Here is a 23,554-nt window from a genome sequence, read left to right as displayed (position 1 = left end):
CTCTGAAGATAGGCGACAGGCTCTGAGCTAGCTGTCAGCACAGAGCCTGACACAGGGCTCGAACCCACAAACCATGAGATCATGACCTGAGCCAAAGCCGGACGCTCAACTGACTGAGCCACCCAGGCGCCCCACCTCTAGCAGAGTCTTAGCATTAAGACAGTAGGCGGCTCCTGGAGGAATATTCTACTCTGTTTTTTGCCTCAGGTATTTATCAACAGGCTGCAGGTTATAAAGAAATTTAATGTTATTTACATTTTCTTCTTGCCTGTGTTCCCCACATCACTGTGGATGAGAGGGTGATGTCAGGGCTCCAGGAACCTGCCTGGGTTTCTGGAAGGTAGGCTGTTGATAAGATTGCCTTTTTCTTGGAATTTCCTAAGATACTTGTAAACTCAAGGAGGCTCACATCCTGCATGACTGTGATCTCTGTCAGTTAACCTTTGGTTCTCTTTCCCTTCCTTTGTTCTCAGAGTGCCTGAGGAACGTCCTCGTGTCCCCCTGGGGGGAGGGGTGGTATTTGACTGTGCTTTGCCCCCAGCTTGCCTTTGGATCCCTCCTCATCAAGACCCACACAACAGAGGGCCTTAATTTAGGGCCTGATGCCACAGTATCTCCCTCCCTTCCCATCTGGCCTGAGGCCCTTTTTCCAGGACGCTTCTCACATTCGAATTTTTGTCTCGTGGGGTGACCCGAACTGAGACCACCAACCCACCACACGTGGGCATTCCCGCAAGCCGGCCTTGCTAGCAGAGCGAGTCCATGCAGCTCAGTAAGTTTTGTGGTTTCTGAAAGTCATTCTGTTTTTATTCCTTGGTTGTTTCTCTAGTTTTGAATCTCAAATAACTGGTGGCAAGGTGAGGTTCTTCAGATCACTACACTGGTGATGTTATATATTCTTTCTTTCTAAAAGAAAAACGGGGGAAAAAAAATCAATGTTTGATGGATACAGAGCCATAAGTAAAAAAAATGGAGATATTGAAATAACTATGAATAAATGGAATGAGAGGGAAAGTCTTAAGATTTGTTGAAACGGCTAAGAAAATATATCATGAAAATGTAATTTTTCTCCTACTATAATTGACAATAAGGTCAAAATCTTAAGTCCATTAATAGATGACAGGCTTTATACATACACACCATGGCGGGTGGGGGGGGGCGGTCAGGGCTGAGACATGGTGTCTGTCACCGTGGCAGGCAGAAGCAGAATTTGGGAATAATGCTGTCAGAGTCGTTAAAGGTAAGATATCAGTGTAAAGTGTGACGTGAAGGGGCGATGGAGGGAACATTAATCCAAAGCCAGAAGCTGGAAAGTGTGAGAACTGCCAGAGCTGGACAGAAGAATCCAATGTGAGGGAGCTGGGTGGCTCAGTCAGTTAAGTGTCTGACTTCAGCTCAGGTTATGACCTCGTGGTTCATGAGTTTGAGCCCCACGACAGGCTCTGTGCTGACAGCTTGGAGCCTGGAGCCTGCTTTGCATTCTGTGTCTCCCTTTCTCTCTGCCCCTCCCTCTGCTCACACTCTGGCTCTCTCTCTTTCTCTCAAAAATAAATAAACATAAAAAGAATCCAAGGTGAAGATGTTATATCTCTGTTCTTGATGTTGGATAATTTTTTAATAACTGGAGCATGGTGCTAGTTAATCAGTACCTATGATTATAATACTCCATTAATGTCTATGATTTCTGCTTATATATAAAGGGCTTGGTATAGAATACATAGTATTGTTCCGAAGATGATTTCGGATAGAGATGTAAAATTTCCCTTAAGATTATTGCTTATATATTCCGGAACCCATCACAGGTACCTAAATGCACTTGAACAAGTGATCTATTTTGGTGTGCACAGAACAAAGGGGTAGGAGGAAGGTGGCCTTTTCCTGTAAATGTCACGTTGTTCTAGGGGTGCTGTCTTCTCTTGTATTCTCATCAGACTGTTCGCAGCAGAGAGAGTCAAAGTGTCTAGAGATACGCAAGTAACAACCAGAAAGAGGCTGGAAAATGGAGAAAATCATTGATGTGTCGAGACTATCATTTATTCATTTAACAGGTATACTTGGAGCGCCTGTAATGTATCACACACAGCACTAGGCATTTGGGGACCAGTTGTGGGGTCTGGCAGTCTGCCTGGGGTCGGGAAGCATTAGTCACAGAACTCAGCAGCGTCCTGTTCTATGAAGAAAAAGAAGTAGGCTGCCATGAAAACCTATGACGGGGGACCCGCTCTGGAAGATTTGAAAAAGTTTTCCTTGGGGAGACTATTATTAGGCTTTGGAAGACAGGAATGAGTGGCTGTAAATTCAGTAAATGTCACAAGCTTCCGCTTCCTTGTTTTGATACACTGGGAGTTTTAGGATGGCTGTTGCTTCTGGTGCAGTTTCAATATTTCTATCTAATTATGTGCTAATTTGGCTGCATAATACATCAGGCACATATTCTTTTTTGGTTTCCAAACACTCTCTGAGTGTCTTGTTGGCTCTGGTGCTGCCAAATGCATGGCAACAGCATTCTATTAAGAATTGCTTTCGTGCACATTTATTTCCTGTTGTGTTGAAAGGGATTTTCATCATTTTCCAGTCGGCTGAATTCAAAGTGAAATTAACACTGTCCATCATCCTGTCTGGTCCATATTGTTAAACAATTTCTAATGTTTTCTATCGTTCCCGTCTCTGGGTCTTAGCACGCTGCATATTGTCCATTTAATTTTTTTTTATATCTCAGCCAAATTCAGTGAACTTTAAATGATGTGGCATCCGCAAAGCCCAGGCATTTCCAGATGATTTTTAAGTACCACTGATGGTAAAGACATAGATATAGCACTGCTGTTAGAGTAAGAGAAGATAAATCCTTGCCCCTGAAAGTCAGTAAAATAGTTTTTTTACAGTCCATTTCACTAAGTGTTTAGAATGTGTATTACCTGATTAATCAATGTGTCGAGAGCCATAACGACATCCATGTATTTTCAGTTGAGCCCGGGGATGGCGGTAAGGGAGGAATAGAATTATTGATGGCTGTGTTCGCCACGGAATAGTGCGTTATCTGCTGTTAATGGTGAGAGTGGCTGCTGGCTACCGTTTGGGAAAGAGGAGACCAGTATTGTAGGTAGACACAAAGTGATAACTAAATTTGGTTTTTCTGATCTTCCATAATTGCTTCTGACTGGCTAAATTATGGCCCATTAGAAAATAACAACCACCTCTTACTACTTGTGGGGAGTTCCTTTAGGCAAAATGATAACCCAGAGCATAAACTGGAGGTTAAAAAGGGTAATTCCGGGGGCATCTGGGTGGCTCAGTCGGTTAAGTGTACAACTTTAGCTCAGGCCATGATCTCATGGTTCGTGGGTTGGAGCCTCACGTCGGGCTCTGTGTTGACAGCTAGCTCAGAGCTTGTAGGCTGTTTTCGGATTCTGTGTCTCCCTCTCTCTCTCTGTAGCCCCCCACCCCCTGCCCTGCTCATGCTCTGTCTCTTTCTCTCTCTCAAAAATGAAGAAATGTTAAAAAAATAAAACAAAGGCTAATTCACAAAAGTTTCAGAATAGTTGACCATTTCAAACGTAAGCTTTCTTCCAAGGTTTCTGTTTTTGTTTTTTAATACTGTCCCAGAAAGTAAATAAAATTTAGTTTGTGACTTGTTCTAACTTAGTATTCATTTTTTTGATTGTTGGTTCTTGCTTATTCAGGCCTAGTTAATTGGACAGTTTATATACCTGATTTTTTTTTGCATACTAGTTTCGAGCACAGATGGACTAAAGCACATTCTTAGTAATTTCTACTGTATTAAGGATTGTTAGACATTGGAGGCCCTGAAAAGTAGACTCTGGGATGGAGGTTTGTGTGCAGGGAGTTTATTCAGAAGTGCTCTCAGGAACCACGCCGCTGAAGGGTTGAGGAAGCCGTGGGAGGATTTGGACCCTGATCCACTTGCCATGGGGGTGTTGGCCACAGGGATTGGGAAGCTGGCTCTCCTGAACTGAGGTGAAGGGCAGGGCATTGATGGTTCATGGGAGGATCTGCCTTCCAGGGCATGTGACCTTGGAGGGGGCGGATCCTTCCCCTGAGTGGTGTTCCTGGGGAAGGATCCAGGTGGGCAGACGCAGCTGGAATGGTGGACACCGTGGTCCCAACGGAAGGCTTGTGTGGCATTCCATAGAATCCTCCACACATGTGAGCACTAATTTCACAGCACTTGAATATAGAAGCACTTAAATTGGCTCCGGGAGGTAATCGTCAGTGTGTGTCCTCGGCATGACCCTCAGAGAGAGTTCTGGGGGATGATCACAAGTGGCACCAATATTCATGTGACTTCACCATCGTAGAAAAGTGTGCTCTCTGTTTTCCAAGCCATTTCAGACTTCTCGGTCAATTAGGTAGCAATTAAAGAAAATGATCTATACCATAGTTATCATTTCATTCCTCTCTGTTCAGGACATATAGGTGTCTAGTTAAGGGTTGCCATGTGGGAAAGCCACTAAAAACTTCTGATGACTGAAATGCACATGAAAAAAAATTGGGAGGTCCGCTTAGACGGTGGATGACTGCATGACCTTAGATCCAGGAAAAGTGGGAGGAAGGATAAAGTAAGGGTGTCCCACAAAGATGCACTGTGGAGGGGGGGGGTGTTGTGAGAAGCCTGGAGGACAGTGACCTCTGATGACCTCTGGTGTGTTTCCGTAGCCATGTTTTCAGCAAGAATGAGAAAAGGGTAAGCTCTGTGCTTGAGGCCAGTGGGATCCTGTTCCCTGAAGGTGGGGGAGATCAGAGCTGCCCCATTCCACTCTCATTCCAGCTTCTTTCAAGAACAATGATCTTCCAGTAGGAAAGATCTCACAGTAAAGAAGAATGGAAACCCAAGACAGGTGGAGAACTGATCAGAGGTCACCTTGTCACTTTAAATAATCCTCTTCTCCAGATGTAGACAGATTATCTGCCAGGAGCTAAGCGCTCTCTGCATGTGGAATTGGATACCCACTACTGGTAATGGTTTCGGAAGCACAGCGGAGAGGTGATCGAAAAAGAACATGGAACCAATGCTATTCCGATATTTGGAGGGGCGATATTTTTGGAAACCATGAATTGGAGCGCTTGGCGTAAATTATGGTGAGCATTTAGAAAGGACATAACAAAAGGAGGCCGCATTGTTGATTAGGAATAGGACACGTGCAGCGAATCTCATTTCTCATTTTGGAAGGACGGAGGTGGCCTGGGCCTAGAAACCCAGGCCCTGTAGGCAAAAGCCCTGGCCTCCTCGTTTTGCCACTGTTAACTGAATGACTGTGGTCATGCCACATGATCTTTCAGAACTTTATTTTCTTCCCTTTGGAAATGGTGGGCCCCTGTAGTTCAACTCCAAGCTGGTATTTGAAGAAGGACAATTCAACATGCAAAAATAAATAAGTAAATAAAGCATTCTTATTTTCCTTCCCCTTGAAATTCATGAAAAGGATTCAGTTCAGAAGCCTCGGCTCTGCTGTTCGTATCCTGTTGACTCTTCGCAGTTTTCTGTCTCCACCATCCAGAGAGTCAGATTTGACAAGTGGGGAAAGAACTCTCTCACTTACATCTAGACCATGTGCATTTTTCCGCTTCCCATTGCTTTCTCCCCCCACCTCTTCACCCAGACTTTATTCTTTATTATTTTTGGCTGACAGCCAACTTCTCCCAAGTTTTTCCCTTCTTAAGCCTTCCAAGTTCTATCTTCTTCTATTAATTTTCTGTCAGCTTTCTGATTCTGATGTATGAAGAGCCAAGGTCCAGCCTGGCTGAGACAGCTCTCCTTAGGAGAGAGATGGGGTGGGGACACATGGAGGATGAGGGAAGGCAATTATGGGCTGCCTTTGGCGTCGTGGAGGAGGGAGACAGTGTGTGACCAATTTCATTCTTGCCGTGAGTTTTCATTGTATGCCAGTGGGGTGCTGGGTGCTGAAGATTGAGCAGGGAGCGTAGCATGGCAGACCAGAGCTCTCCCCGCTTGGAGTTCACGGCGATCAGCAGTCTGAAGGAAATAGAAAGTCAAAGCTGGGGATGGGTGAGGGTCCCTGCTTTAGACAGGGAGTAGGAAAAATTACTTAGAGGGGCTGACAGTTGAGTGAAGACCTGAATGACGGGAAAGAATTTTCAAGGCAGAGGGAGCAGCCAGCACATAGACCCTCACCTTGACATGTTTGAGAAGCAGAAAGAATGGAGCATAGAGAGTGGGGCTGGGGAGGTGAGGGAGCCGGGGGACAGAGTAGGGAGAGAGGTCTGGTCAGTTAGATAATGGAGGACACAAGACTTGGTGATGATTTTGAGTTTCGTCCTAATGATAAGTGACCTCACGGAGGGGTTTTGTGTAAGGGAAAGACAAAGGATATGATTTAAGTTTGTGAAAGACTTTCCTGGTCACTGCATAGAGGATGGATGGTGGTGGGACAGGAATGGAAGCGGGAAGACTGGTTGGGGGGCTGTGTGCAGTCCAGGGGAGAGATGAGGTGCCTTGGGCTAGAGTGATGGACGTAGAGATAAAGAGAAGTAGATGGATTTGGGGCCAAATTGCCTAAAGACTGGATGCAGAAGATAAGAGAAGGGGAGAAGTCCAGGATGATGAAAGTTTTGGTCTGAGCGGTTCATTGCCATCCACAGAGATGGGAAAGTCTGGAAAAGGGAGAAGGAAGTCAAGGGTTATGTTTTGGATATGCTACATTTGACAAGAATATTAGACATCCAAGAGGAACTGTCAGATAGGCGCTTGGACTGTATAAATGAGTCTGGAGCTCGGAGGGGAGGTCAGAGCTGCACATATAAATTTCGGTGTCACCTCCAGAGAGACCGGCAAAGCCGGGAAATGGTTGAAACCACTTAGGGTTCGAAATAGCTGGGCGAGAGAGGATCATGCCCCATGATACAGAGTTCTAGGGCATTCCAAAATTGGGAGGTTTGAAAGAGAAGCAAGCAGAAAGACCCAGGAGAGTGTGACATCATGACTCCAGTAAGAGGAGGATTTTCAGGGAAGAGAGTGGTCAACTGAACAATGGAGTGAAGCAAGAAGTTTCCACTGAATTTGAAGCATGTTGGGATGTTGTGGAGCTTTTGAGATAAAGTTTTATTTTTATTTACTTTTCATTTTTTTTATTATTGTGTTTATTTATTTTGAGAGAGAGAGAGAGAGAGCGAGAGAGAGCGAGCATGGGGGGGAGGGGCAGAGAGCGAGGGTGACACAGAATCTAAAACAGAGTCCAGGCTTTGAGCTGTTAGTGCAGAGCCTGCCATGGGGCTTGAACCCACGAGTGTGAGATCATGACATGAGCCGAAGTCAGACGTTCAACTAGCTGAGCCCCCGAGGCGCCTGAGATAAGCAGTTTTGGCCAGATTTGAGTGGTTTTGATGAGGGAAAATTTGTTGAGGAGGCGGCAGTGATTTGGACAGTCCTTGGGGGAACTGTTTTGAAGCGGGGCAGACAAGGCAGCTGGGCAGTGGAGAGGGGTCGTGAGTCCTGGAGGAGCATATTTGAATACTTACAAGAATGACCCAAGGAAGAGAGGGGTGGACGCTCGTGCACAAGATGAGATGAGTGGGCCAGTCATGTTCTTTTCTTTTCTTCTTACGTTTATTCACTTAGAGAGAGAGAGAACAAGAGGGGCAGAGGGAGAGAGAGAAGCCCAAGCAGGCTCTGCACTGACAGTGCGGAGCCTGACATGGGGCTCAAATCACGAACTGTGAGGTCATGACCTGAGCCGAAATCAAGAGTTGGATGCTTAACTACCTGAGCCATCCAGGCGCCCCATCAATATACTCTTAAGAAGGTGGTAAAGGCTGGGGATCCAGAGCAAGTGGGGGCTACTGGCTTTTGATAGGAGCAGAGACAGTCTTCTGTTGTAACGCATGGTAAGCAAAGAACACGGTCTCTGTTAGGGACTGATCTGTGTCTTCGCCAAAATTGACACGCTAAAGCCCTAACACCCAATGTGCAAGCATTTCGAGTGGCAGTTAAGGTTAAACGAGGTGGTAATGGTGGCGCTCTCATCCAGTAGGATGGTGTCCTTAGACAGAGAGGAAGAGACACCAGAGAACTCTCTCTCCACATGTACCCACCCAGAGAAAAGACCATGTGAGGACACAATGAGAAGGTGACCAGCTGCAGGCCGGGAAGAGAGAGCTCACCAGAAACCAAGCCTGATGGTTTGATTTTGGACTGTTAGCATCCAGACCTGTGAGAAAAGAAATGCCTGTCAGGGAAGCCACCCAGTCTGAGGCATTCTGTGACAGCAGCCCAGGCAGACAAGCAGAGACACAGAAGCTGAGAGGTTTTAGATGTAGTAGGAGGTGTATGAAAGCGTTGTCCTCTGTGGGCTTCTGTTTCCTCACTAACGTGTGAGGTGAGGCCATCAGCTGAGGTGAATGGAGAGGTGGGGGCTGGGGAGGTTGGAACAGAGAAGAAATGAACTAATGATTTTAAAAGAGATTGAAGTTTATTAGGGAAACAGTAGGACCATCCAGGAATCAATTTGAAGTTTGTAGAGCCCAATTGAAGGGAAGTCATTCACTGGGATTGTGTGCTTTTTTTCTCCAACAGGATTTGGCTGGTCAAGGACAGGCCCAGATGGCTGAGAGTTGGGTATATTCAGAGTTCTGAATTTTCCGGGCAATGGAGAGAGAGAGGCAAGGGAATTCAGAATGTTTTTGGGGACATGAGTTGGGCAGGGAAAGAAATGAAGGTGGGTGTGTGTACTGGAGGGAAGGTTCCATACAATTAAAGAATGATTGTAGGGAGAATATTAGCGTAAGTGAGTAGGATGTATTAATTTTAGCAGCAATAAATTATATTTGGTATAGGAGAGTGGTGATAAAAATACTCACTTCAAAGGATTATTCTGAATATCAAGTGAAAAATACTTGGTAAATGGCTCAAAACCTGAGAGACTATTGAATACTGAAAACGATCCAAGGCTTGAAGGGGGAGGGGGAGGGGGAGGGAGGTGTTGGTGATGGAGGAGGGCACTTGTGGGGAAGAGCACTGGGTGTTGTATGGAAACCAATTTGACAACTAAAACAAAATAAAAATAAAATAAAAAGAATCTAAAAAAAATTAAAAAATTAAAAAATAAATATTAAAAAAATACTTGGTAAATGGTAAGTTGAGGTATCAGGCTGGTAAACTAAAGTAATACAGTAGATCTAATATATCTCGATTTCCTAAGGCCCTTCACTCTAGCTCTCACACCCACGAACAAAATCATAATATGTAAATGATAGCACATAAACTAGATTTAGGAATGGGTGAATCATTGCATCCCAAAGTATTGGTTCTCTTAGTTTTGGCCCCATGGCCAACCCCGTTGGCAAAATGACCCGTTTCAAACAACCCTGTTAAGTGAGAAGTGTCAGAGTGGGCATTGGACAAGGAAGGCTTCTGGGGTTTTCCAGATGCCGCAGCAGTGACTCGATGGAAAAGATGTCAAAGCACCATAATTTTTATCTCCTGAATCTCAAGCACAAAGTTAGAGGGACTCTGAAGAAATACATGCAGTTGGTACTTGTGTTCAGAACTGCTCAGGCAGAATCAGCATGTGATAAGACTTGTAAATCCCAAATTACATTCAATTGTGTCTAATAAAGAGATTTTAAACCTTGAGAAAATATATGTTATTACTGGGAAAGAAATACAGGACTTGAGAAAAAAAGATAATAAGCAGTTGAATTAGATAGAATCATTCATTGCCTAGGGAAAAACCCGCAGCTGTAATAAAAGTAATCATTCTGAATATTGTAGTTCTTGAATTTAAAAAAAATGCATTCAGTGGATAGGAGAGATAGAACAGATTCCATTTTTGATAGAATTGAAAAAAGAGGTATGTTAGATAACAAAACGCTAGCACTGCGTGTGCCTTTATCCAGACATCTCCTCGATTCTGTTAATATGCATGTACATTAATTACAGACCCATTCCTGCGAAGTTCTTGTAGACGAAGTCGCTAAAAGCCCTGTGTATTGGGAACATGCAGTTTTGAATTGATGCAGCCATTTTGATATGGATGGAGCCCCTAGGCTCACATTAGGGATTCATAGCACATTGGTTCCCCCCCAGGGTCATCCCTGTAAGTGGCCTTGTCAGACACTGAACGTGGGAATGGGGGCTCCCGTGGGATGGCTTGAGCTCCTCTCCGTCCAACATTGGGGGCTGCTTCAGAGTCTCAGTCCCTGCTTTAGAACCTTTGATTGGATTAGTAATTTCTCTGAGCCCCAGTCAAGAGGGGCGGGGGCTGGCTTGGCCAGTGGTGGGTTGGCGTGAGATGTCAGTGATGGGAGGGTAGTCACAGTGATCGCTAGCCATGGCCAAGAGAGATCCCAAAGTGAAAGCTGGGAAAGGCAAATCTATCCAGCAGGAGTGGAGGGTGGAAGTTGAGACTTGGGTAGAGCTAGGGAGGTCAGAGGGGCCAGAGCACCACCAGAGGCTCAAAGTGATTGCAGTGCTCAGCCTAGACCAGAGTGGGGCTCTCTTTGCAAATGGGGTTGGGCTTAGGGACAGAAGAAAACATCCTTAAAAGCATTTTGTAAATGCAAATACGTTCACTGTGAAGTGCAATTCATCAAAAACTCATTAGAACTCATTGCCGTGTATGATACTATTCACAGAGACTGGTTTTCCAGACGAGTAGGAAATGGGACTAGGAACTAGTTAACAAGCAAGAGGAGATGGCCTCCAGAGGGACGGTACTTTAAAGCAGAAGCTAAGCCCAGGGAGAGAGGTCCTGTCACAAATGGAGACAGCCCATGAGGTCTGCAGGCTCAAATACGAGACAGCCCAGTGAAAAGTAAACATCCAAAGCCCCCAGAATCCATACCCAGACACAGGAGCTCTGATTGAATGAGATTCAGATTATTCCAGATTTTAAGGGAGATAATGGCAGGACATTTGATCAGATAGGAGATTGCCAATGGCAGATAGGAGATCAATAGATTTTAACGTAATCAGGAGCTGAGGTTTGTTGAGTAGAGTTACTGCTCTGAACTTGAACGGAAGGAGACGTGATCAGCTGCACGGCGCAGAACGCAACAGCACATTCCAGTAATTGTGGTTCATCTTTCCAGGGATTGTTCTGTTGTGCTGTTTCCTTGTTGAATTTCATCTGTAATTATACCGTTCCATTTTGAGATGGATAGGTCTCTTAGGATACTCTCCTAATGCTTCCTAATTACAGTTTACCTAAGCTCAGTAAATTCAGTTAGCCAATATTCTTACACTTTCATTCAGTATTAATAAGAACTCTTGGACACCATCATTTCAAATGAAATGAACAGATACTAGGTTCTTCTGGGTGATTAAATCTTATAATTAGCTGGGGGTTAATCAGGATGTCCTTTCGGTTCTAATTCTTCCTGTTAATTTTTTTTCTAGAATTTTCTCTATGCGTCAGTCTGAATGGCTCCAGAATCCTTTTGTACCCCCCGCCCCAACCGGCCCCCTTGAGTTACAGTCTTATGGCACCTCAGGTTTAGTTATCATTTACCCATTCACGCATTTGTTCAGGTTTATTAAAGGGGGCCTCATGTCATGTCCGAGGCAGATGTGGAGACATATTAATGGTGAATCAAGGGCAAATTCCACAAGTTGCTTTTTGAACCAATTCTAGTTTATCGTTTTTCATCATTGTCTTACAAAACATGAGTCACACACAAAGTCTTGATTGATAGGGAGGTTCTGTGTACTTCCTGCTAAACTGAATGAAGTAATTTCAGGATTTTGAAAATCATCATCATTCTGTGACATGGCCCTTTGCCTCATTTCACATTTATAAAATTGCCACAGTAAGATGAAGTGTTCTGTCGGCTACTTTTATTTTATTATGACATATCCTTATTGCCATTTTCTTTCATATCTAAGATGCTCCCAAATGTTTGGACATGATTTCTGAAAGATTTTTTTTTTTGCACTGATTTTCGTTATGGTAACACTAACCTTAATTCTACAAGGAAACCCACATAGCCTTGATAAGATATATCACCATATGCTACTTTTTTTAGTTTATTTATCTATTTTGAGAGAGAGAGAGAGAGAGAGAGAGAGAGAGAGAGAGAGACAGCTCAAGTAGGGGAGGGGCAGAGAGAGAGGAGACAGAGAATCCCAAGCGGGTTCCATGCTTCCAGCACAGATCCCGATGCGGGACTTGAACCCAGTAAGCCTCGAGATTGTGACCAGAGGCAAAACCGAGAGTCAGATGCTTAACTGACTGAGCCGCCCAGGTGCCCCACCATCCACTAGTTTTGAATGTTAAACTAGTAAATTAGGCTTCTGCTCCCTGCTTGGATGTGTCCAATGCCTAGCTTTTGGGGTGTTTATGCTTTCATAGCATATTATTTCCCTGCAGCTTCAAGATGGATCAGGCAGCTCCTCCACATTGGTCCCCAGTCTCTACAGCTGTTTGTATCGAGTCAATTTCTCCTTGCTCTGATGATCAGAAACCGTGCACCACTTTTGTTTATTTTGTTTTATAGTTTTTTTTTTTTAAATTTATTTTTGCGAGACAGTACAAGCAGGGGAGGGTCAGAGAGAGAGGGAGACACAGAATCAGAAGCAGGCTCTAGGCTCTGAGCCCGACACAGGGCTTGAACCCACAAACCGTGAGATCATGACCTGAGCTGAAGCCAGTCGCTTAACTGACTGAGCCACCCAGGCGCCCCCATTTTGTTTTTTTAAAGAAGAGTCCAGAAACAGAAATCATCTTCATGAGGTTCCTTGTGTTGGACTCTAATGCTTCCTTGAAAATGAATATGAAATAGGATTTTATAAAAGTGAGTCACGGACCTACAGGTTATAAGACAGATTTTACTCTTTCATGACTAAGATTATTTTAAAATCATAGTTATGGTTCGAATATTTACATATTTTTAAATTCTTTTTTTAACGTTTCCTATTTATTTTGAGAGAGAGAGAGCGTGCAGGGGAGGGCCAGAGAGAGAAGGAGACACAGAATCTGAAGCAGGCTCTAGGCTCGGAGCTGTCAGCACAGAGCCCGACGTGGGATTCAAACTCATGAACCACAAGAAATCATGACCTGAGCTGAAGTCAGACGCTTAACTGACTGAGTCACCCAGGTGCCCCACACATTTTTATATTCTTAAGTGTTATCTGGTGGCCATGGGCTACCTCAAATACCACTATAGGCTCAGCATGGAATATCGATAAAAGTTATTTTCCCATTTAAATTTTTATCTCACTATTCACTTCTCCAAGTTTTATTGAGGAAATATTTAGTTGACAGAGAAATTTATTTTTTTGTTGAGATGAGGAGCTTTAATTCAGATTGCACAGCTTATATGGACACTTAAACATGGATATTATTTCATTTTATTTTTTATTTTTTTAAAAAACTTTTTAAAGAGCATTTTCTTTTTTTTATTTTTTATTTTTGGGAGACAGAGAGAGACAGCACAAGTAGGGGAGGGTCAGAGAGAGAGGGAGACACAGAATCTGAAGCAGGCTCCAGGCTCTGAGCTGTCAGCCACAGAGCCCTATGCAAGGCTCGAACCCACGAACCGTGAGATCATGACCCAAGCTGAAGCCAGACGCTTAACCGACTGAGCCACCCAGGCACCCCTTAAACATGGGTTTTAAATGCCATTTTAGGGGCACCTGGGTCACTCAGTCGGTTAAGCGTCTGACTTCAGCTCAGGTCATGATCTCACTCTTTGTGGGTTCGAGCCCCGCATCGGACTCTGCGCTGAAAGCCCAGAGCCTGGAGCCTGCTTCAGATTCTGTGTCTCCCTCTCTCTCTGCCTACCCCCAGCTCATGCTTTGTCTCTCTCTGTCTCAAAAATAAACAAACATTAAAAAAATTAATAAATGCCATTTTAGAGACATTTGCAACTCGTGCCCATTGGCATTTTCTCAGAAAAGGCCATATTTTTCACTTACCATCCAGTTTGCCTGAACAGTCCCCATCGGAGGGTTGTGTTTAACGGGCTGGTGGAGCTGAATGGAGGTATTAGTTGTGAGTTCTCTATAGCACAGCTCCAGGGAAGCTGAGTGCTGTGTCTTGACTCAGGAAAACACTTATGTCAAATGTTCTCAGTACCATAAATCTCCTCTTATATTATTTCCTTTGTTGAGCTTTTCATCTGACAATTTAAAAACAGCAACAAACTCTTGTTAGTGACATTGTAACTTAGCTCATTTTACTCTCACAATTTTTCAAATTATTTCATCGTTTTCCCCAGGAATGCTTCTGGCTATAAGACAGTCCTACATGCCCTGAAAGTCTTATTCTAGGATATTCTGAGAGAACTATCAGGGTAGAAGAACTTGATCATTGATTATAATTAAGACTTTGTTGGGGTGCCTGGGTGGCTCAGTCAGTTAAGCGTCCGACTTTGGCTCAGTTTTATGGGTTTAAGCCCTGCATCAGGCTCTGTGCTGACAACTTGGAGCCTGGAGCCTGCTTCAGATTCTGTCTCCCTCTCTCTGCTGCTCTCCTCCGCTTGCTTTCTCTCTCAAAAGTAAATAAATGTTAAAAAAAATTTAAAAGAAGATTAAGACTTTGTCACTCAAAATGAATGTGATGCTTGGTTCGGTAAGATTGGCATCACCTAGGAGCTTGGTAGAAATGCAGAATATCGGGGGACCCCCTGGAGGGCTCAGCATTAAGCATCCAGCTGTTGATTTCCACTCAGGTCATGATCTCACGGTTTGTGGGATCAAGCCCCAAATCAGGCTCCTCACTGACAGCACAGAACCTGCTTGGGATTCTCTCTCTCCCTCTCTCTCTGCCCCTCCCATCCCCATGCTCTCTCTCAAAATAAACAAAAAAAAAGAGAAAGAAATGCAGAATATTAGGCCCCATCCCAGACCTCCTGCCTCAGAATATGCATTTTAGTAAGCCTCCTAGGTGATTCATAGTCACATTGAAGTTTGAGGAGTGTTACTTTAAGGGGCACCTTCAAAACTGACAGCCCCCCGAGGGCTTCTGCTGAGTCCTGTTTAAGTGAGCTTCCCATTCCTGTCCCTGTGCTAAGCGCCTTCATGCATTGTCTCTTACAAGCTGCATCAAATCTGTCAAAGAGAGAATATCCCCATTCTGCACGCGAAGTGAAAGCACAGAGGGGTTAAATAACTGTCCTGGAGCTCAGCATCTAGCATGCAGTGGCTCAGAACCATGGTCAGTTTGCCACCAGAGTTTATCTTCTTGATCCGGGTGATCTCTTTATTCAAGTTGGTAATGTCTTCTACACTCTGATTCAGAGCGTTGGAATATAATTTTGTTACAAAGGTAAAATCATGCCTCTCATATAGATAGGACGACGAACATCTTTGAGAGATTTTGTTGAACTCATCCGTAAAGAAACGGGTAAGGTGTTACAACCAGTTCAAAGGAGCAGACGGATTTATGGATCAGGAATATTGAGATGAATGTTCAAACGGAGGCAAACCTAATTTCCCTCTGTGGGAGAGAGTTGTCTCTCCACTGGACATAATTCATTTGTATGCCCATCGACAAGAATTATTTTGCGTTGCTGTCAGCTAGCTGCAATTTATAGAATTGCAAAATAGCTCTGTTAAAGAAAAAATTATTCATGACGCTTGTTAAAGTGGTAAAGCAGACTACTCAGTTCTGTCGGATAGGTAGGGGGCCCCTGCAGTGGGGTGTTTAGGGGAGAGAGAGTGGGCTCAACCCTGAGGACAACCAGAAATGGGGGAATTTATAAGGAGCACATGGGGGCAGGGGTGAGTGGATGAAAACTTACTAAGAGGAGGCATCAGGGTAAGGGCGCATTCTGGCTCAACTGGCCTGGCAGATTGTCACTGAAGGCAGACCAGGGTGGTCCATTATCACCTGGGGAAGAGTGGGGGATGGGGAATTTGGTTAGATATTCAGGAGATCACATGTGGAGGATGAGGGATTCAGGCTAAACTGACTTAGCAGGATTCTTGCTAGCATTGGACTCTTAGGGACATGCGCAAGGATGGGGTCTCATTGAAAAAGCTCTAGGAACCTGACTACAGTTTGATCCAGGAGAGGGTTTTTGTCACCTCCCATAGGTTCAGAATCAGGTGGGGGCGGGGAGTGCTATAGACAATGAATATCCTTCCACTGAAGGATGTATTTCCCCCCCATTAGTGGAAGTAGCATAGCATAGTGGTTAAGAACACAGAATGATAGCACCTGGGTTCAAAACTCCAGTTCTAACTAGCAGAGTGATTTTAGATATATTCTTTAATCTTACCATACTCTGCTTTCCTCATCTGTAAAATGGGCATCGTGCTTACCTCGTATATTCATTTCGAGGAATAAATGAAGTGACACATGTATAGTGTTTAAAAATAGCACCTGGCAATAGATGTTGTAATTAGGATCTTTATGCTTATCCAGGAGGGCATATTGGAATTTTTACATCAAGGAAATGGGTATTAGTATCGAAAATATACTCCATTTGTCCAAGATTTTCAAGTTAAAAGCATATTAAGAAAAAGTCAAAACAGGGGCTTCTGGGTTGCTCAGTTGGTTAAGCTGTCTGCCTCTTGGTTTTGGCTCAGGTCATGATCTCATGGTTTTCTGGTTTGAGCCCCACATCAGGCTTTGAGCTGACAGATTGGAGGCTGCTTAGGATTCTCTCTCTCCCTCTCTCTCTACTGCTTCTGTCTGTGTCCTTTAAAATAAATAAATAAACTTAAAAAAGAAAGTCAAACAGTTTTGGCTGTATCGTGCAAGAAAATATTGTTGGAGGTGGGTTAAAATAATACTTACAAATGCCGCACTGTGGATGAATCCCACCAAGACTTCACACGTGTGAGATTATCTCCAGTCCCCAAGGATCTCACGCTTAAGGACAGTGCAGTGAGACAGGAATGCTCCATCAGCTGTCACTTGTCTTCCATTTGTTCCCAGCGTGCTCCGATTTTATTTTATCTCTGTTTTGACCCTACTGTTGCCCATCTGGATTTGATGTTTTAATTAATCTCCATATCAGACTTGTCCTTTTGGTAACTCACGTTAGTGCTTCCCGTCTGCCCAAAAGGACTCACGCCTCCGCACCTTCGCCTGGCCCGCCCCTTCCCCTCCGAGCAAGCTGTGGGGCGGAAGGTCTGAAATTTACCGGAAGTGGGAGTCTGTGAAGTTCATTACCATGGATCTTTCCTTCACCATTATAGTGATGGGCAGTGATCCTGTAAACGGTGGAGGGAAAATTTTGTGCTTCATTGGTTAAGTTTGCACTGTTTGGATCACGCACCTCTGAGTTATCTGGTCCTGATCCTTTGGGAGCAGTTTCGCAACTCTGTAAGTTATAGTTAACTAAGCAATAGGCAAATGATGTCCTACCTGTAGAGGTCCAGTTGATTTCCCTATCGCCTCCACTGGTTTTGCCCCAATTTGCACATTCATCTCAATATTCATGGTCTATAAATGTGACTGTACTGTGGATTCTCCTTTGAGCTGATCCTCTCCTTATGAATAGAATAAAATCTTTTACACCTGTTCATTTTATATCTGTATGAGATTTATGATTTTGCATTTTCGAAAGCTACCTTTCAACAGTGGTAGGGAGCCTGAATACATTATGGCTACTGATTGAGTGGGAGAAAGCTAGCTACCCAATTAATCTCTGTCAAGGGTAACCCAAGACAGGCAAACATAAAGGTGAAAGAAACCAAGTTAGCAAGAGATGTTTTTACAGAGATGTCTGCGATTTCAGTTGGCTGCAGTGTTCGTGTGTAAAAGAGTGAAGCTCTGTGTGGTCATTTTAAGTGCACTTACTGTTTCGAATTAAATGACATCTGCCAAAACACAGATTTGTGGTTCCTTGAAATTAATATGGTTATAGAAAATAGCCAGCACTCATTCTGCAAAGTCCGCATGATACGTGTGCGTTTACCTGTCTGTCCTCCTCACCAGACTCTTGGCTCTAAGCAGCAAGGACACCGTCTTGTCACTGTCCTTCCTCTCTCCCAACAGCCACCATTCCCAATGGCCCAGGCTATGGGCTACATTGATACGTGGTGAACGACTGAACTATGAGGCAGCCCAGGGTCTGCCCCTCATCTCTGTGAGGTGCCAAGCGTTGGTTTTGTCAGTTCCTTTGTGTGATTGGTATTTAAAGGTAGACTTGTGTTAACCAAACTCCTAGAATAACCAAGCTATGCAGTAGGATGGGTACTTGGCCGTTATCTCTCAGGGAAACTATAGGGTTGGGGGGGGTCACGTTATAATTAGAACCGTTGCTCGATGACATTGAAGTCAGAGCGCAAGGTGGTAACTGTCACTTCTTATACGTCTCTGTAGGGGGGTTTCCGCTGGTGGTCAGGAGGTGCTCCTGGCTTATGAGCCTCTTCCAGGAGTGGGGAAGGAGCATGAGACATAAGTGGAAAAATTCCCATTCATCGGGCTCTTTCCACTGTAGGCTGCATTCTCCATCGGTTAAAATATTCTTCCTTCAGAAAGAGTAAAACTGATCAGGTTTTAAGCTTTTCATTTAGATACACCCTTCAGTTTTGCCCCCTTTCTGGCCACTGTAGAGAGAGTTTGCGTGTTCTCAAAAGTCCTTAGTTGCCCACAGGCAGATTATTCCTTGGGATGTTTTACTTGTCGGGGGGACGATGGCAAGGTGGCATCAGTTGCAAGTCACGCTCAGAAGGTGATGTAAACTGCGTGTTTTCAAGGTCCCAGTGGATGCCCACCGAGTACTGGAGACGTTATTTTGTAGGGATTGAATCACTTCTTTTTTTTTTTCTTAAGAGCTATTTGTTTGCATCATCAGAGGCTTCATTTTTATCCTCTGGCAGGAGCTGTGTGGTCCTTAAGCTTCCTACTATTCTGTGAAATTTTGCCAGGTGGTTTTGTAAGGTGATCGCTCTCAATTCAAGGCTGACTTACAAAGACAGAATTTCTAAAAAAGCAGGTCAGCCGCACAGATAATGCTGGCAGACATGCTTGTTTTTGTGTATGTTTCCACTCCCGATTCTTACTAAAGAGTTTCTTTCCCCTGACACAGTGAAGTGATTGAAGATGTGCCTGAAGTCTGGGTTGCCAGAACAAAACAAACAAATTCTCTAATTAAGGAATAAAAGCTGTCAGAATCCATAATGTGAGATTTGCAAGGAATGGAGAATTTGTACCATTTAGTAGTTAGCAAACTGTCAGCGAAAGATGAGCCCAGCGTCTTCGGGGCCGCGTCCTAGGTGGCTCCGTAGGTCCAGTCGAGGAGTGTAGAGCATGTCCTGAGGGGAAAGGAGGGGGGTCCCAGATGGACTTTGCACAGGGAAACAACAGGATCAAATGTGCATGCGCAACAGCCCCCCAGGAGCAGGGAGGATGGAGCAGGGGGGAAGAGAGGTTGGTTGAGATGTTTGGAGAAAACAGGTGGGCTGAGGAGACCAGGCGATCGGAGGGAGTCCTGGAGAGTGCTGTCACTGAGACCAGCCAGTTACAGAAAAGTAACAGCAGAACAAGAAGAACCCTGACGAACAGGGAGAGAGCACTGTGACAGGAGCCAGGTGCGGGGGGCGGGGGGGTCTGCATTTCAGATAGCAGGACATCAAGTAGGACCAAATAACCCCCGGCTGTGGTGGTGCTTTTCCAGAATATTTTCGTGGATTTGTGGGAAGAGAAAAGTGAACATAGTGGGGTGCGATATGAAGGAGAGTCAAGGCAACAGGTAAAGAAAAGCAGAACGAGTTTGGTTTGGTTTTGACCTTGAGATGGTGGAGAATTGAGCCTGAGGAGGAGGGGGCAGTGGGAGGGGAAGGGTGAAGGTTCAGTGGAGAGCAAAATGAAGGGGGTGGGTCCAGATCCTCAGGGGAGACGGGGAGGGATGGGACCGCAGGTGGATTATCCTTTAGTGCAACGGAGAGGCTTTTTCTTCTAAGAAGGGAAGGAAGGATGTCTGATCCCTAAAGATCAGTTCACACATGACAGTGACATTTTTCTCTGAGGTAGGACGCATGACTAAGTGAGAAGTTCAGAGGGCAGAGGGCGGTGAATGGGTAGGTAACCGTTGAGGACAATGGGAAGAGAAGGTAGCTGGCGACACGTAACAGAATCGTCAAGGACAAAAGGCCGAACGAATCAGACACCATGCATTCATTTATCAAGGCACCAATCATGTACCTGTATGATTTTTTTTTCCCAGCAGCCCTCAGGGGAGGGTCAGCCCTGTAGCATGCTAGGGGCTGTCTTCCTCCATTTCTGCAGCTTTGCAGGTGGAAGTGGCAGAATGCGAAGGGAGCAGGTAACTAAGAGCGCTGTAGAGATGCCCCGAATGTCACTGATGAGCAGGTAGGCAGTCTTGCCCAGTGACTCATGAGCAGAGATTTTGATCTCATAATGGAGTGAATGGAGAGGCATTGGTGGGGTCCTTAGAGCCGTCTCCGCTCTCTGGTCTGGGAGGCTGCAAGCGCTGACTTGGTCCAAGTTCTAGTGCCTCTCCAAGAGGGTGGCCCGTGTCTCCTCTGTGACTCCTCTTGGGGGCAGGCTGGTCACTCAGGAGATCAAGTCACCTCATCCTGTCTGCCTAATTCTGGTAAGAAGTATGTTAGAAGAGCCTTCACCAGAAAAATGAAATAAAATGGAAATTTAAAAAAGTCTCAGAGTCGACAGAAATAGAATTCTTATTTTGAGCCCGAGAAAGTCTGGCCCCACAGGTTTTGGTTATTGGAGCTTATCAGCAGCTCTCCGGACTCCTGCGCTTTTTCCCTCCCTAGACTCAACTGCTCAGACTACAAACTTGAGTTCGTTTTAGGGCCCCCCATCTCCGTTGATGTCCCGGACTTCTGCCCACCTGGGATCACTCTCGCAGCAAGCTGTCATGTACTTGACCTCTGTAGCTTCCTTTTCCCATTTCTCTCCAACACCTGCTGCTTTCGGATGGGCCATTTCAGCCTGATCCCCGGGAATTCCTTCTGGGTTACATATCCGCCCACACTTGTCTTGTGGCAGTGTCTTGTTCCATTAAGTTAGCTCTGACTCCAGGTCTTTAGAATTCCTACTTGTCCCTCGATCGCTTTTTCTCTTTTGACTTGTCCGAGCAATACCTCCAAATCCAGAAGTTAGAGAGGACGCAGAGGTTTGCGTTGGCGGTGGGGCCAGCTTCTCAAATAGGGTCTGTCTACAGGTCCTGTCTTCTCTCAGATTGGAACTGCGAAGGTTTCGTCTTTTCCTCTTCCAAGAGCAAGGAACTCCTTCGTGGTTCTTCTAAAGAGCTCAGATCCAAGCCGCGTCGCACTCTTATTCACACAGCAGAGAGGTCTGACGGGCCTGCCTAACCAGATGATCTCCCCTCCTCCCTAGAAGGTCCAGTGCTCTCCACATCTTCCAGGACTCCTGGTGTCTCTTAGGGTCTCAGGTGTTCAAGCATTTCAAAACATGGCGGTTCTGTTGTTAATTTGAATTTCTCTCTTGAATAACAAACACAGTTGAAAACACCATGAACGAGGAGACTTTTCTAGAGGGCAGCAAAGGGGGCTGCATCGGTCAGATGACTCAGGCAGACAAATGTCTGAAGTTGACGAATTCTGCCTGTGATTATCTTAATATCTTCCTAGGCAGGTTTTAAGGACATTAGATGCAAAGGAAGAAAACTTATGAAGTCTCTGAATGAGAAGGGGACAGGAAAAAAAAAAATGAAAGCAAAGAGAACACCAGAGACTTCCCTTTCTGTTCCTCTCATGGTGAAGCGGCTTCTAGGGACCAGAGAATTTCCTGACTCTGTGTTCATGACCATGACTGGTTTAAGGAAGGAATACAGGGGCACCTGGGTGGCTCAGTCGGTTGAGCGTCCGGCTTCGGCTCAGGTCATGATCTCACAGTTCGTGGGTTCAAGCCCCGTGTCGGGCTGTATGTGGACAGCTCAGAGCCTAAAGCCTGCCTCAGATTCTGTGTCTCCCTCTCTTTCTGACCCTCCCTTGCTAGCACTGTCTCTATCCGTCAAAAATAAATAATAAAATTAAAAAAAAAAAAGGAAGGAATACAATGATGCATTTAGGAGAACACAAAGTGAACATGTATTTAGTGACTTTTAGGTGGGCCTAAAAAAATTTTCTTTAATGTTTATTTTTGAGAGAGAGAGAGAGAGAGATCACAAGTAGGAGAGGGTCAGAGAGAGAGGGAGACACAGAATCTGAAGCAGGCTCCAGGCTCCGAGCTGTCAGCACAGAGCCTGATGCAGGACTCAAACTCACCAACTGTGAGATTATGACCTGAGCCGAAGTCAGAGGCTTAACTGACTGAGCCACCCAGGTGCCCCAACTTCTGTGTGTTTTTATACACACCTGTGTAAGCCTTTGTCTTAGTCTGTTGAGGCTGCTGTCATGGAATACTGTGGTTTGAGTGACTTATAAGCAACCGAAATGCATTTGTCTGTTCTGGAGACTGAGGTCCATGGTCATGGCATCTTCAAATCTGGGGAGGGCTCATTTCCTCATGGACGGCCTTTCTGTCACTATAACCTCACATGGTAGAAGGGGGCTGGGCATCTCAGGCTGATTTTATTTTATTTTAATTTATTTTCTTTAATGGGAATTTTTAAATTTTTTAAATTAATTTATTTTATTAATTATTTATTAATTTGCATCCAAGTTAGTTAGCATATAGTACAACAATGATTTCAGGAATAGATTCCTTAATGCCCCTCACTCATTTAGCCCATCCCCCCTCCCCAGTAACCCTCTGCTTGTTCTCTATATTTAAGAGTCTCTTATGATTTGTCCCCCTGCCTGTTTTTATATTATTTTTGCTTCTCTTCCCTTCTGTTCATCTGTTTTGTACTTTAAATTGCACATATGAGTGAAGTCATATGATCTTTGTCTTTCTTTGACTAATGTCACTTAGCATAATACCTTCTAGTTCCATCCACGCAGTTGCAAATGGCAAGATTTCATTCTCTCTGATTGCCGAGTAATACTCCACTGTATATATACATACCACATTTTCTTTCTCCATTCATCCATCGATGGACATTTGGGCTCTTTCCATACTTTGGTTGTTGTTGATGGTGCTGCTGTAAATTTTGGGGTGCATGTTCAGGCCTATTTTATAAAGGGCATTAATTGCATTCATGATCTCCCTGCCCCCCTCATGACTTCATCACCTGCTAAGAGGTCACAGTTTCTACCTATGAATTCCGGGGGGACACAGACATTCCCTCTGTAGCATCCCTAAAACTACTTTATTGAGTAAAGATTTCTGAAAAGACACTGTAAAGGCCGGCCCTACCGAGAACGCAGACCGTGTGTTTTGCCTACGACTTCCTGCTCCACTTCACTTTATACCAGATAATCTCATTTGCTTTCCATGGGTCTGTCTGTGATTTCAGTTGGGCAGAGCTGTTCTGACTTTCTATTAACAAAGATCCTCTCCAATTTAAGGAACGTTGGAGGACGCCTAACCCCATTGGCGCCTCCTGGTCACAGTTTCACAATTCAATATTGCAGAGTCATCATAATTCAAAGCACTGTTGGCTTGGTAATTCACTTCGTTAGCGGTGCTGCCTGAATAAAATACATAGCAAGTTTGAAACAAACAAATCCTTGGAAGGCACAATGATACACTTGGAAAGTACAGAAGGTCAGGCATGAAGGCAGAGGAGGGAGAAG

General features: G+C 44.7%; 1 protein-coding gene and 1 long non-coding RNA gene across 3 annotated transcripts in view; one reads left to right on the top strand and one right to left on the bottom strand.

Moving 5' to 3' along the window:
- ST8SIA6 (ST8 alpha-N-acetyl-neuraminide alpha-2,8-sialyltransferase 6) overlaps positions 1–23,554 on the top strand; it is a 154,392-nt gene that overhangs the window by 52,966 nt on the left and 77,872 nt on the right. The window lies entirely within an intron of this gene.
- Positions 788–22,918, bottom strand: LOC115305488. Of its 2 annotated transcripts, XR_003914805.1 has the most exons (5): positions 19,082–19,170; positions 16,716–17,134; positions 15,715–15,803; positions 13,889–14,091; positions 788–906 (listed from the first exon to the last, which is right to left on the bottom strand). It is a non-coding gene; the product is annotated as an uncharacterized LOC115305488 (long non-coding RNA). The 2 variants fall into 2 exon arrangements; XR_003914806.1 differs by lacking the exons at positions 16,716–17,134; positions 19,082–19,170 and adding an exon at positions 22,884–22,918.

The sequence above is a fragment of the Suricata suricatta genome, chromosome 10, assembly GCF_006229205.1.
Source record: "Suricata suricatta isolate VVHF042 chromosome 10, meerkat_22Aug2017_6uvM2_HiC, whole genome shotgun sequence".
NCBI lineage: Eukaryota > Metazoa > Chordata > Mammalia > Carnivora > Herpestidae > Suricata > Suricata suricatta.
This window is presented reverse-complemented; position numbering and strand designations above follow the sequence as displayed.